The sequence below is a fragment of the Chiloscyllium punctatum genome, chromosome 8 (genome assembly GCF_047496795.1).
Source record: "Chiloscyllium punctatum isolate Juve2018m chromosome 8, sChiPun1.3, whole genome shotgun sequence".
NCBI lineage: Eukaryota > Metazoa > Chordata > Chondrichthyes > Orectolobiformes > Hemiscylliidae > Chiloscyllium > Chiloscyllium punctatum.
The window spans coordinates 113,003,357-113,016,989 of record NC_092746.1 but is presented as its reverse complement, the minus strand read 5'-3'; the positions used below and the strand labels follow the sequence as shown (position 1 = coordinate 113,016,989).

Sequence of the window (13,633 nt, the reverse complement as noted above, 5' to 3'; positions counted from 1 at the left end):
TTTGACAATTAAACTGAAAAAGCAATACTGTGTAATAAAAGACGTGTATGAGGTTAAGAAACTAAAAATGCCATCTCACAATGAATTCTTTTTAAAACAAATTCAATCTGCCAAAGGAAGAATACGTGAAACTAAAGTTATAACACTTCTGTCCTAAACACATCCATTTTCTGCATAAAAATGAGAAAATCTAAACTTAATTGAGCTGCATTTCTTAGTCTGGCATTTCTATCAATTAATTACTCACAGTCAATAACTTTAAAAATAAATGATAAAAGAGAAAAATGCTGATAATCTAGGTTTACAATGAGAAACTGCTCAATGTAGTCTGCAGTTCAAGAAACTTTTGAAAAACAACTCAGTAAAGAATCTACATCAGAAATGTCAACCTGCTTTTTAAATCAGTTATGGGCGGCATTGTGGGCTCACTGGTTGGCACTGCTGCCTCACAGCACCAGGGGCTCAGGTTCGATGCCAGCCTTGGGCAACTGTGTGTGGAGTTTGCATATTCTCCCCATGTCTGTGTGGGTTTCCTCCGGGTGCTCCGGTTTCCTCCCACAGTCCAATGATGTGCAGGTCAGGTAAACTGGCCACACTAAGCTGCCTGTAGTGTTAGGTGCATTAGTCAGAGGGATGTGGGTCTGGGTGGGTTACTCTTTGGAGGGTTGGTGTGGACTTTTTGGGCCAAAGGGCCTGGTTCCACATTGTAGGGTAACTAATCTAATCCAATCATGCATTTCCAGACTTTTTTACTTCCCACCATGCCCCCCTGAACCCCTCTCATCCAATTTAGAATATAGTTTAAAATTACAAGGTTAGAAAATCTTTTGTCTGGAATGCTGTTTTGATTGTGAACACATCAAGCAGATGGCAGAGGTATTTCCAATAAATTTACAATTTGACATGGCATTACAGCCTGTAATGACCAGGTTGTTGGTTCATAATCATGCTCACCACTCTACCCAACCAGGAAACCAGAGAGAGAAAACATATTCAATAATTCAGAAAATGATTCCCAAGAGAAATAGAAACCTCTCCAAACAATAAAAACAACTCCTTGACATATAATATGCATCAAGACAAAATCAAATAAAAATAACTAAGAAGCACCTTTCTGATCAAAAAGAACATTCAAAGGGGCAACCGATGGATGCCCTTATCACTTGACTGCTCATTTAATACATCATACTTCTCAGAACATAAATAAATTGATGCAAATATTCAACCACCTTGATCTTATCTTAAAGAAATTAAAAATTGCTACTAGGCCACTAGCCATGTTTTATTCATGTATAACCAAATTCAACCAAGGTTTCACTCTCCCTGTACTTTTCAGTACACCCCCTTATCTGAATAATATGAATGAGATTTTGTGCACAAGGACCATTTACATTTCACACATGGTTCCAGAGTTGTCGTTTGAGTTGACCACAAATGCTAATTTTCATAAACACAGGATAAATTGACATCAACCACGTGAACAGCAGGAAACCCACATCCACCGCACCTTTTGGTCCATGAATTCTCTCTCCTATTTCTCAGATTATTTTCTCCTAATATCTCACCCATGGTCAAATGTGGGCACTAGGACATCTGGAAAAATTTAGATTATGTACATAAACCGAATGGTTTACTTCATATGTATTGAATAATTATGTCACAGTACATGGCATTTTGCAAGTCATCCATACAACGCTCAACAATGAAAGGATCTTTAATTTTATGTGATTTGCTAATATTCTTTCATTAATACATATGAATTGTTGTTGACAAGGAGGTATGACCTCTCAAACCCATCAACTCAGCAGTAATGCTCTACAAGCTTCCATTGAAACAAAAAGATGGCGTGGTTGCCCAAACAAAAGATAACAATCAGATGTAAAATTAGTTCTGCAATATTAAGACATGCAAAACGCTTGAGTAGGTCAGCACAACACCAGGTTTGGAGGACATAATTTGTTTTATCACAAACTCGTTTTTGTGTTTAAAATTAGGCATTGGAAGACAGACCGGAGTCATTTATTGTTGTCACATGCACCGAAATACAGTGAAAAGTGTGGTTTTGTGTGCTATACAAGCAAATCATACCGTGCAAAGAACATCAGGGTAGCAAAAGAGTGCAGAATGTAGTGTGACAGCTGCAGAACAGGGGGAGGGGGCGCAGAGAGAAAGCGAAAGAGTAGAGCGAGAGAGAGAGAGAGAGAGTGAAAAGAGCGAGAGAGAGAGAGAGAGTGAAAAGAGAGAGAGAGAGAGAGAGAGAGTGAAAAGAGCGAGAGAGAGAGAGAGAGTGAAAAGAGAGAGAGAGAGAGAGCGAGTGAAAAGAGAGAGAGCGAGAGAGCGAGTGAAAGAGAGCGAGAGAGCGAGTGAAAAGAGAGAGAGAGAGAGAGAGAGAGCGAGTGAAAAGAGAGAGAGCGAGTGAAAAGAGAGAGAGCGAGAGAGCGAGTGAAAAGAGAGAGAGCGAGTGAAAAGAGAGAGAGCGAGAGAGCGAGTGAAAAGAGAGAGAGCGAGAGAGCGAGTGAAAAGAGAGAGAGAGAGAGCAAGTGAAAAGAGAGAGAGAGCGAGAGAGCGAGTGAAAAGAGAGAGAGCGAGTGAAAAGAGAGAGAGAGCGAGTGAAAAGAGAGAGAGAGAGCGAGTGAAAAGAGAGAGAGAGCGAGTGAAAAGAGAGAGAGAGCGAGTGAAAAGAGAGAGAGCGAGTGAAAAGAGAGAGCGAGCGAGTGAAAAGAGAGAGCGAGCGAGTGAAAAGAGAGAGCGAGCGAGTGAAAAGAGAGAGCGAGCGAGTGAAAAGAGAGAGCGAGCGAAAAGAGAGAGAGCGAGAGAGCGAGTGAAAAGAGAGAGAGCGAGAGAGCGAGTGAAAAGAGAGAGAGCGAGAGAGCGAGTGAAAAGAGAGAGAGCGAGAGAGAGTGAAAAGAGAGAGAGAGAGAGAGAGAGCGAGTGAAAAGAGAGAGAGCGAGTGAAAAGAGAGAGAGCGAGAGAGCGAGTGAAAAGAGAGAGAGCGAGAGAGCGAGTGAAAAGAGAGAGAGAGAGAGCGAGTGAAAAGAGAGAGAGCGAGAGAGCGAGTGAAAAGAGAGAGAGAGAGAGAGAGCGCGAGTGAAAAGAGAGAGAGAGAGAGAGCGAGTGAAAAGAGAGAGAGAGCGAGTGAAAAGAGAGAGAGAGCGAGTGAAAAAAGAGAGAGCGAGTGAAAAGAGAGAGAGCGAGTGAAAAGAGAGAGCGAGTGAAAAGAGAGAGAGAGCGAGTGAAAAGAGAGAGAGAGCGCGAGTGAAAAGAGAGAGAGAGCGCGAGTGAAAAGAGAGAGCGCGAGTGAAAAGAGAGAGCGAGCGAGTGAAAAGAGAGAGCGAGCGAGTGAAAAGAGAGAGCGAGCGAGTGAAAAGAGAGAGCGAGCGAGTGAAAAGAGAGAGCGAGCGAGTGAAAAGAGAGAGCGAGCGAGTGAAAAGAGAGAGCGAGCGAGTGAAAAGAGAGAGCGAGCGAGTGAAAAGAGAGCGAGCGAGTGAAAAGAGAGAGCGAGCGAGTGAAAAGAGAGAGCGAGCGAGTGAAAAGAGAGAGCGAGCGAGTGAAAAGAGAGAGCGAGCGAGTGAAAAGAGAGAGCGAGCGAGTGAAAAGAGAGAGAGCGAGTGAAAAGAGAGCGAGCGAGTGAAAAGAGCGAGCGAGTGAAAAGAGCGAGCGAGTGAAAAGAGAGAGCGAGTGAAAAGAGAGCGAGAGAGCGAGTGAAAAGAGAGAGAGCGAGTGAAAAGAGAGAGAGCGAGAGAGCGAGTGAAAAGAGAGAGAGCGAGAGAGCGAGTGAAAAGAGAGAGAGAGAGTGAAAAGAGAGAGAGAGAGAGCGAGTGAAAAGAGAGAGAGCGAGTGAAAAGAGAGAGAGCGAGTGAAAAGAGAGAGAGAGAGCGAGTGAAAAGAGAGAGAGCGAGAGAGCGAGAGAAAAGAGAGAGAGCGAGAGAGCGAGTGAAAAGAGAGAGAGAGAGAGAGAGCGAGAGAGCGAGTGAAAAGAGAGAGAGAGAGCGAGAGAGCGAGTGAAAAGAGAGAGAGCGAGAGAGCGAGTGAAAAGAGAGAGAGAGAGCGCGAGTGAAAAGAGAGAGCGAGTGAAAAGAGAGAGAGAGCGAGTGAAAAGAGAGAGAGAGCGCGAGTGAAAAGAGAGAGAGAGCGCGAGTGAAAAGAGAGAGAGAGCGCGAGTGAAAAGAGAGAGAGAGCGCGAGTGAAAAGAGAGAGAGAGCGCGAGTGAAAAGAGAGAGCGAGCGAGTGAAAAGAGAGAGCGAGCGAGTGAAAAGAGAGAGCGAGCGAGTGAAAAGAGAGAGCGAGCGAGTGAAAAGAGAGAGCGAGCGAGTGAAAAGAGAGAGCGAGCGAGTGAAAAGAGAGAGCGAGTGAAAAGAGAGAGAGCGAGAGAGCGAGTGAAAAGAGAGAGAGCGAGTGAAAAGAGAGAGAGCGAGAGAGCGAGTGAAAAGAGAGAGAGCGAGAGAGCGAGTGAAAAGAGAGAGAGCGAGTGAAAAGAGAGAGAGAGAGAGAGAGCGAGTGAAAAGAGAGAGAGCGAGTGAAAAGAGAGAGAGCGAGTGAAAAGAGAGAGAGAGAGCGAGTGAAAAGAGAGAGAGCGAGAGAGCGAGAGAAAAGAGAGAGAGCGAGAGAGCGAGTGAAAAGAGAGAGAGAGAGAGAGAGAGCGAGTGAAAAGAGAGAGAGAGAGAGCGAGAGAGCGAGTGAAAAGAGAGAGAGCGAGAGAGCGAGTGAAAAGAGAGAGAGAGAGAGAGAGAGTGAAAAGAGAGAGAGAGAGAGAGAGAGCGAGAGAGCGAGTGAAAAGAGAGAGAGCGAGAGAGCGAGTGAAAAGAGAGAGAGAGAGCGCGAGTGAAAAGAGAGAGAGAGCGAGTGAAAAGAGAGCGAGCGAGTGAAAAGAGAGAGCGAGCGAGTGAAAAGAGAGAGCGAGCGAGTGAAAAGAGAGAGCGAGCGAGTGAAAAGAGAGAGCGAGCGAGTGAAAAGAGAGAGCGAGCGAGTGAAAAGAGAGAGCGAGCGAGTGAAAAGAGAGAGCGAGCGAGTGAAAAGAGAGAGCGAGCGAGTGAAAAGAGAGAGCGAGCGAGTGAAAAGAGAGAGCGAGCGAGTGAAAAGAGAGAGCGAGTGAAAAGAGAGAGCGAGTGAAAAGAGAGAGCGAGCGAGGGAGGGGAGAGAGAGGGAGGGGAGAGAGAGGGAGGGGAGAGGGAGGGAGGGGAGAGGGAGGGAGGGGAGAGGGAGGGAGGGGAGAGAGAGGGAGGGGAGAGAGAGGGAGGGGGAGAGAGAGGGAGGGGGAGAGAGAGGGAGGGGGAGAGAGAGGGAGGGGGAGGGAGAGGGAGGGGGAGGGAGAGGGAGGGGGAGAGAGAGGGAGGGGGAGAGAGAGGGAGGGGGAGGGAGAGGGAGGGGGAGAGAGAGGGAGGGGGAGAGAGAGGGAGGGGGAGAGAGAGGGAGGGGGAGAGAGGGAGGGGGAGAGAGGGAGGGAGGGGGAGAGAGGGAGGGAGGGGGAGAGAGAGAGGGAGGGGGAGAGAGAGAGGGAGGGGGAGAGAGAGAGGGAGGGGGAGAGAGAGAGGGAGGGGGAGAGAGAGAGGGAGGGGGAGAGAGAGAGGGAGGGGGAGAGAGAGAGGGAGGGGGAGAGAGAGAGGGAGGGGGAGAGAGAGAGGGAGGGGGAGAGAGAGAGGGAGGGGGAGAGAGAGAGGGGGAGAGAGAGAGGGGGAGAGAGAGAGAGAGAGAGAGAGAGAGAGAGAGAAAGAAAAGAGAGAGAGAAAAGAGAGAGAGAGAGAAAAGAGTGAAAAGAGAGAGAGAGTGAAAAGAGAGAGAGTGAAAAAGGAGAGAGTGAAAAAAGAGAGAGAGTGAAAAGAGAGAGAGAGAGGGAGAGAGAGAGAGTGAAAAAGGAGTGAGAGAGGGTGAAAAGAGAGGGTGAAAAGAGAGGGTGAAAAGAGAGGGTGAAAAGAGAGGGAGAAAAGAGAGGGAGAAAAGAGAGGGAGAAAAGAGAGGGAGAAAAGAGAGGGAGAAAAGAGAGGGAGAAAAGAGAGGGAGAAAAGAGAGGGAGAAAAGAGAGGGAGAAAAGAGGGGGAGAAAAGAGAGGGAGAAAAGAGAGGGAGAAAAGAGAGGGAGAAAAGAGAGGGAGAAAAGAGAGGGAGAAAAGAGAGAGCGCGAGAGAGAGAGAGCGAGAGCAAGAGGGAGAAAGAAAGAGAGCGAGAGTGCGAGAGGGTAGAAAGTATTCTTGAATCTATTTGGATGTACTCAAGTTTTACATCTTCTGCCCGATGGAAGAGGGTGGAAGACAGTACAACCGGGTGGGAGGAGTCTTTGATTATTTCGGTTGCTCTCCTCAGGCAGCGTGAAGTATAGATGGAGTCAATGGGTGGAAGGCTGGTCTGTGAGATGGACTGGACTGTGTTCATGCCTCTCTGTAGTTTGTTGCAATGATGATGATAGTGCACAGACTCCAAGGCATAAAAAAAGTTTTCATCCCTCCCTGTCTGCTATTAGTTCAGCATGAACAATGCTGAACAATTACAGAGATGTTCAACAGATGGAGTGATGAGTCTTCCTGGTTAGAGAATTAACCATAATGGTTCAAAGACCAAGTCCATTACCACCTTAGGACAGCTAAGCATTGGACAATGAACGGCATAGTGCAAAAATATGTTTTAGAAATATATTGTAAGTGGCAATGAAGAGTACAAAGGAAAGCTAAAATCTAAATGATAAATATTCCACTGAAATGCAGATGTCAGGAAAATGAATCATGGAGATATAAAACCAGAAGATGACAAGATATAGGAGCAGAATTAGGCCATTCGGCAAATCGAGTCTGCGCCGCCATTTGATCATGGCTGATATGTCTCTCAATTCCATTCTCCTGCCTTCTCCTCAGAACGTTTGATCTCACCAATCAAGAATCTAGGTCATTGAACATTCAATGACATGGCCTCCACATCCCACTGCAGCAATGAGTTCCACAGGTTAACCACTCTCTGGTTGAAGAAATTTCTCATTTCAGTAGATTCCCAAAAGGTACTCTGAAGAACTCTGCTAATTACACAGATTATTTTGTATAGTCCCTGGTTGTGGGCCTTTGGCTTTCACCTGTCCAGTTGTTATTCCCCCAACATATACACTTTCGCTTTTTTGCCCCCTAAAAATGAACATTGAAGAAGAAATTCAGTCCAAACATGAAGACCACAGAATGGTTAAAAGCAAAAAAAAGAGCTATTCATATTACACTGGCTCTCTGTTTGAACAATTTGTTTAGTGCTACTCCACCACCTTCTCCCCATTACTCTGCAGATTCTACCTTTTTGAGATAGCAATCCAATCCCACCTTAGGGGGCTCAGGTGAACTAGCTTCCACTACACTTTGATACTGCATTTCAAATCCTAGCCTCTCCCTGTGCATGTTTGTTCTTCACCCTACCACCTGCAAACTCATGGCATTTTTGAATACCTCTACCAAATTCCATCCCATCCTTTTATTTTGTCAGCAAAGGAATTCCAAACTCTCTCTGTAATTGTTGGTGATCATCCCTGGAACCATTTGTGAACCTTCTGGACTCTAATGCCTTCATATCTTTCCTGAAGTGTGGTGCTCAGAAAGGGCACAATACTCAAGGTCAGGTGGAATCTACATTGTGTAGAAACATAATACAACTTCCTTGCTCTTATTAATGCCCCTATTAATAAAGCCTAGGAAGCTGTATGCTTTATTAAGCATTCTTTCAATCTGCCTTGCAGCTTTCAATGATTTAAGTACCCAGGGTTGCTCTACTCCTGTAGACCCTTTACAATTTAATTTATACTGTCACTCCATGTAGTTCTTACCACAATGTATCAGTTCAATTTTAATGTAGTAAAGTGTAATTTGCCACTTTGGCTGGCTATTCCATTAACCTACGTCCATTTAAAACTTACATCTCAGTTCACAATGCTTCCAATTTTCATATCATTCCCAAATTCTGAAACTGGCCGAGATCAGTACTATGCATTAGGAAAAGCAAGGATCTCAACACTGACTTCTGGCAAAGAGTTATACATTCTCTAACTCAAAAAAAAATCCACTAACCATCACTCTCTTTTTTGCCACTGTGCTGGTTTTGTATCTATGTTGCTACCGCCCCCTTTTACTCCATGAGTTACAATTTAATTTACAAGTTTGCTGCACAGAACCTTATCAATTGTCATCTGGAATCTTGCACATTAATATCAACAGCCTTCTCTGTTGCTTCATCAAAAATGTCCAGCTAGTTAGTTGAACACATTTTTTTCTGAAGTCCAAACTGACGTTCCTTAATTCACCCATAATTGTCCAACTGATTATGGACTATGTCTTAAATTATCATTGCTGGAAGCTTCAGCACCACAGAGGTGAAAATTGACTGGCCTGTAGTTATCTTTGCATCTGTGTAGCATTTACATCAACCAGCCCTCTGATATCAATTAATCTAAAGAAAACTGGAAAATAATGGCTGGTGACTCAACAATTTCCACTCTTGCTCCCCGCAGTCTCTTTGGATGAATTCTCTCTGGTTTTGGTGCCTTATCAATTCTTAAGTACAGACGGCCTATTTAGTACCACCTTATCAATTTTAAAACTTTGCAGTGTCTAAAGCCGTCACCTCATGCATCATGCTTCAAGACAATCCACTGACCTTTGCTGACTCTTATACTCTCACTAATGATTAGTACTGAAAGCAAACACAAGATTACTATATTAAGCTTCTGGAAATCTGATGGCAGGAACTTGATGCCTGTTCTGTGTTGCTGGTACCAACATGTACCATACTTTCCAGCTTACTTCCTGCACTTTGAAAGAGTATTCTGCATGCCCTGTATGGTGTCTTTTGCTCTGGCACCAGGTAGGCAACATACCATATGACAACTGATGTGGCATTACAGGAATTTCTGATAACCACATTTTTACCTTTCTGACCCCGTGGCACCATGGTCTGGTTTGCAGCCCCTCAGGGTCATTACTCCCAATTGTTGCTTAATACAGAGTAATTGTGGAGAGTAACATACACTCTGCAGACACCTATACTTCCAACCTCTTCCAATATCTATCTGATGGCCACACAGATATCCTGAACTCTTGCTGCCTGCAGGGTAGTCATCTCCTGGAACCTTTCAAATGAACCTCTCTTGCTCTCTAAAGTGCCAGAGTAACTCCAGTTCAGAAACCGTGAATTTGGAATATCTCTCGCCATTTGCAGGCTTTGCTCCACCTCTTAATACAACAAACCCAGAGTTAAATTAGAACATTCGATGCTCCTTGATCATAGAATTTCACATCACCTATTTGTCCCTTTGGCTCTTCAAAATTATTATGTACTCCCAGACTGGTCCACTGCCTGTTTTAACCAAACAGTAGTGACTTCAGCCAAAATGTCCCACTTCCTAACAAACAGTAACACCTTTGTTGATTTCTTTTTAAAAGTATGCTTGCAGTGCCTTTAAAAGGTTGTTGCCTGTGGGAGATTAGAAATGTTGTCTTTGCAGATGGGTGGGAGGGGGAAGGGGAAGGGGAACATTATACAAACGGTCACAGAATTCTTGTAGCATGTAGCATACTTAAGGCTAAGACTTTCATGAATATAGAGGGTCTTTTAAAGAAAATAGTTTTAAGCTAGGAAATAACTATAAGCTTTATTGTGAAATGAAAGTATGATAAGAGAAACTGGAATAAAGAACAAGTTGTAACAAACAAGGAACAATGAATTCAGACGAGGACAGCAGGATGGCCAGATAAGAAAATAACTAACAAGTGAGGTAATTGGCTTGTGATAGGAAGGGAAAAGGGAGGTGTGATTCCGCAACTTGAAAACTGAATAAGAATGCTTTAATGTGTTATTTTCGCGCGCATTTCTGCTTGATTACAGAAGTGTCCAGTTCTTGCGAGACTGTAATAAATTGTTCTTGTTTCCAAGGCTTTGTCGCTGGCTGATTGATTTGAGAGTTCTGTTTCTCACAATTGGAGGCCGTCCGGGATCCAAAACTCCGACCGCTTGACACTCTTCGGTCGACGGGGGAGGTGCACCTCGTCGATTTCTGTGATCTCCGACTCCCTTGCTTGTCGTTTGCGGTTTGGGTGAGTACGATCCGGACTGGGAGACCCTGAAAACAAGGTGGGCAGACGCGATGGGTTCGGTCGGGCAACTCTTGTGCACAAGACCCGGGTAGGGAAAGGTCTTAAAGGATATATCTGGGCAACCAGGGGCAGCGGTATTTGCTGCAGGAATTGCTGCGGGATGGGGCGCACCGAAATGACCAGGTAACTCTGTGCACAGATCATGGTAAGAAAAGAAACCTTTAAGTATTGCCTTGGTGGTCGGGTGTACGAAAGTATGGGAATTGGCGATATATAAAATGAAGCATATGTCCATGGAAAACAGCCCGCGTCAGAAGGGCTAGTAGCTGAAGGGCTACTGAGGGTGCACTTTGTAACTAACTTATGGCCAGACATCCAGAAAAATATTCAAAAGCTAGAGGAGTCGTTGCGGGAAGCTCAAAGTGTCTGAGAGCGCGCGAGAGAGAGAGAATGTGAGAGGGAGAGAGGGAGAGCGGGAGAGAGCGGGAGCGAGAGACAGAGCGCGAGTGCGCGAGAGAGAGCGAGAGCGCGCGCGCGCGCGAGAGAGAGCGTGCGAGAGAGAGAGCGCGCGAGAGAGAGAGCGCGCGAGAGAGAGCGCGCGAGAGAGAGCGTGCGAGACAGAGCGTGCGAGACAGAGCGTGCGAGACAGAGCGTGCGAGACAGAGCGTGCGAGACAGAGCGTGCGAGAGAGCGTGCGAGCGCAAGCGCGAGTGAGAGACAGAGCGTGCGAGAGAGCGAGCGCGAGAGAGCGAGCACGAGAGCAAGAGCGAGAGCGAGAGACAGAGCGCGAGAGAGAGCGTGCGAGAGCGAGTGCGAGAGCGAGCGTGCGAGTGAGACAGAGCGCGAGAGAGCGTGCGCGAGAGAGCGAGTGCGAGAGAGAGCGCGCGCGAGAGAGCGCGCGCGAGAGAGCGCGCGCGAGAGAGCGAGCGCGAGAGAGCGCGCGCGAGAGAGAGAGCGCGAGAGAGAGAGCGCGAGAGAGAGAGCGCGAGAGAGAGCGCGAGAGAGAGAGCGCGAGAGAGAGAGCGCGAGAGAGAGAGCGCGAGAGAGAGAGCGCGAGAGAGAGAGCGCGAGAGAGAGAGCGCGAGAGAGAGAGCGCGAGAGAGAGAGCGCGAGAGAGAGAGCGCGAGAGAGAGAGCGCGAGAGAGAGAGCGCGAGAGAGAGAGCGCGAGAGAGAGAGCGCGAGAGAGAGAGCGCGAGAGAGAGAGCGCGAGAGAGAGAGCGCGAGAGAGAGAGCGCGAGAGAGAGAGCGTGCGAGAGAGAGAGCGCGAGAGAGAGAGCGCGAGAGAGAGCGTGCGAGAGTGCGAGTGCGAGAGAGAGCGTGCCAGAGAGCGTGCCAGAGAGAGAGCGCGAGAGAGCGAGCGCGTGCGGGAGCGAGCGCGTGCGGGAGCGAGCGCGTGCGGGAGCGAGAGAGCGGGAGCGCGTGCGCGAGAGAGAGAGAGAGCGCGAGAGAGAGCGAGAGAGCGAGAGAGCGAGAGAGCGAGAGTGCGAGAGAGCGAGAGAGCGAGAGAGCGAGAGAGCGAGAGAGCGAGAGAGCGAGAGAGCGAGAGAGCGAGAGAGCGAGAGAGCGAGGGTGCGAGAGAGCGAGAGAGCGAGAGAGCGAGAGAGCGAGAGAGCGAGAGAGCGAGGGTGCGAGGGTGCGAGAGTGCGAGAGTGCGAGAGTGCGAGAGTGCGAGAGTGCGAGAGAGAGCGCGCGAGAGCGCGAGCGGCGTGCGAGAGAGAGCGAGAGCGCGAGAGAGCGGGAGCGAGAGTGCCAGAGAGAGAGTGCGAGAGCGCGAGAGAGTGTGTGCGAGAGAGAGAGTGCGAGAGCGCGAGAGAGTGTGTGCGAGAGAGAGAGTGCGAGAGAGCGAGGGAGTGTGTGCGAGAGAGCGAGGGAGTGCGCGCGAGAGAGAGAGTGCGAGCCAGAGAGCGTGCGAGAGAGCGAGAGCGCGCGACAGAGCAAGAGAGCGCGAGCGCGAGCGAGTGTGCGAGAGAGAGTGAGCGAGAGAGAGAGTGAGCGAGAGAGAGAGTGAGCGAGAGGGCGAGAGAGTGAGCGAGAGGGCGAGAGAGCGTGCGAGCGTGCGAGCGAGAGCGCAAAAAGAGTGCGTGCGAGAGAGCGTGCGAGCGAGAGCGCGAGAAGAGTGCGTGCGAGAGTGCGTGCGAGAGAGCGTGGGAGCGAGCGTGGGAGCGAGCGTGGGAGCGAGCGTGGGAGCGAGCGTGGGAGCGCGAGTGCGAGAGTGCGAGAATGCGAGACAGCATGTGAGAGAGAGTGTGAGAGAGCGAGAGAGCGCGAGTGCGAGAGAGCGTGCGCGAGAGTGCGAGAGAGCGAGAGCGTGAGAGAGAGTGCGCGAGTGCGCGAGAGAGTGCGAGACAGAGAGAGAGCGGTAGAGAGAGCGAGCGCGAGAGAGCGTGAGAGAGAGAGCGAGCGCGAGAGCGAGACAGAGCGCGAGCACGAGAGAGCGCGCAAGAGAGAGTATGAGATAGTGCCCGAGAGCGCGCAAGCGAGAGAGAGCGAGCGAGCGCGCGAGAGAGAGCGAGCGAGCGCACGAGAGAGCGCGAGCATGAGCGCAAGAGAGCCCAAGAGAGAGCGCGAGAGCGAGACAGAGCGCGAGAGAGAGCGAGAGAGCGCGAGAACGAGAGTGCGCAAGAGAGAGAGAGCGCGAGCGAGCGAGAGAGAGAGGGAGAGCGCGCGCGCGCGAGCGAGAGAAAAAGGAGAGAGAGAGAGAGAGAGAGAGAGGGGAGGGGAGAGGGAGAGAGAGAGAGAGAGAGAGAGAAAGGAGAGAGAGAGAGAGAGAGAGAGAGAGGAGGGGAGAGGAGAGGGAGAGAGAGAGAGAGAGAGAAAAAGGAGAGAGAGAGAGAGAGGGGGCAGAGAGAGAGAGAGAGAGAGAGAGAGAGAGGGGGCAGAGAGAGAGAGAGAGAGGGAGGGGAGAGAGAGCGCGGAGAGAGAGAGAGAGAGAGGGGGAGCGCGTGCGCGCGCGAGCGAGAGCGCGCACGAGCGAGAGCGAGAGGGAGAGAGAGAGAAAAAGGAGAGAGAGAGAGAGAGCGCGTGCGGAGAGAGAGCGAGAGAGGGAGGGAGGGAGAGAGAGAGAGCGCGAGAGAGAGAGCACGAGAGCTGTACAGCAAGTAGAAAGTTTAGCCCTTTGTGATTTCGGGACTGTTTTGAATCTGATTTCTACTATGGAAATTTTAACATAATTTCTTTTAAGGTTGAGGATTTTACAGATTATGAAATAAAATGTTAACTCCTGTTCTTTTTACAGGTCATGACTGCCTTACTATCAGTTTCTAACTGATCTCTTTTTCCTTACATAAAAGTGATTTATGGAAAACAGCTGAAGTCTCAAAAAGCATATAATTGGTCAGATTAATCGGATGAGTAAGGTGTCTAGTCAGGACTCTGAAGGGGATGTGGAAGAAGGTGACACCGGACCTCGTTAAGATTAATTAAATTAGCAACAATGGGAGGCACGGGGAGTTGCCTGGGTAACGATCGATCTGTAAATAGCATTAAAGGGGAATATATTCCGCTAGACAGTCCTTTGGGGAAAACGTTGGGTAATTGGGAACACAATTCCCGGACGCGGGAGAACGATAAGGCTACAATGATAA

The 13,633-nt window shown here is 48.7% G+C and overlaps 1 protein-coding gene across 9 annotated transcripts in view; it reads right to left on the bottom strand.

The window, feature by feature from the left end:
- The window catches only part of kmt2ca (lysine (K)-specific methyltransferase 2Ca), a 506,051-nt gene that overhangs the window by 186,736 nt on the left and 305,682 nt on the right, over window positions 1–13,633 (bottom strand). The window lies entirely within an intron of this gene.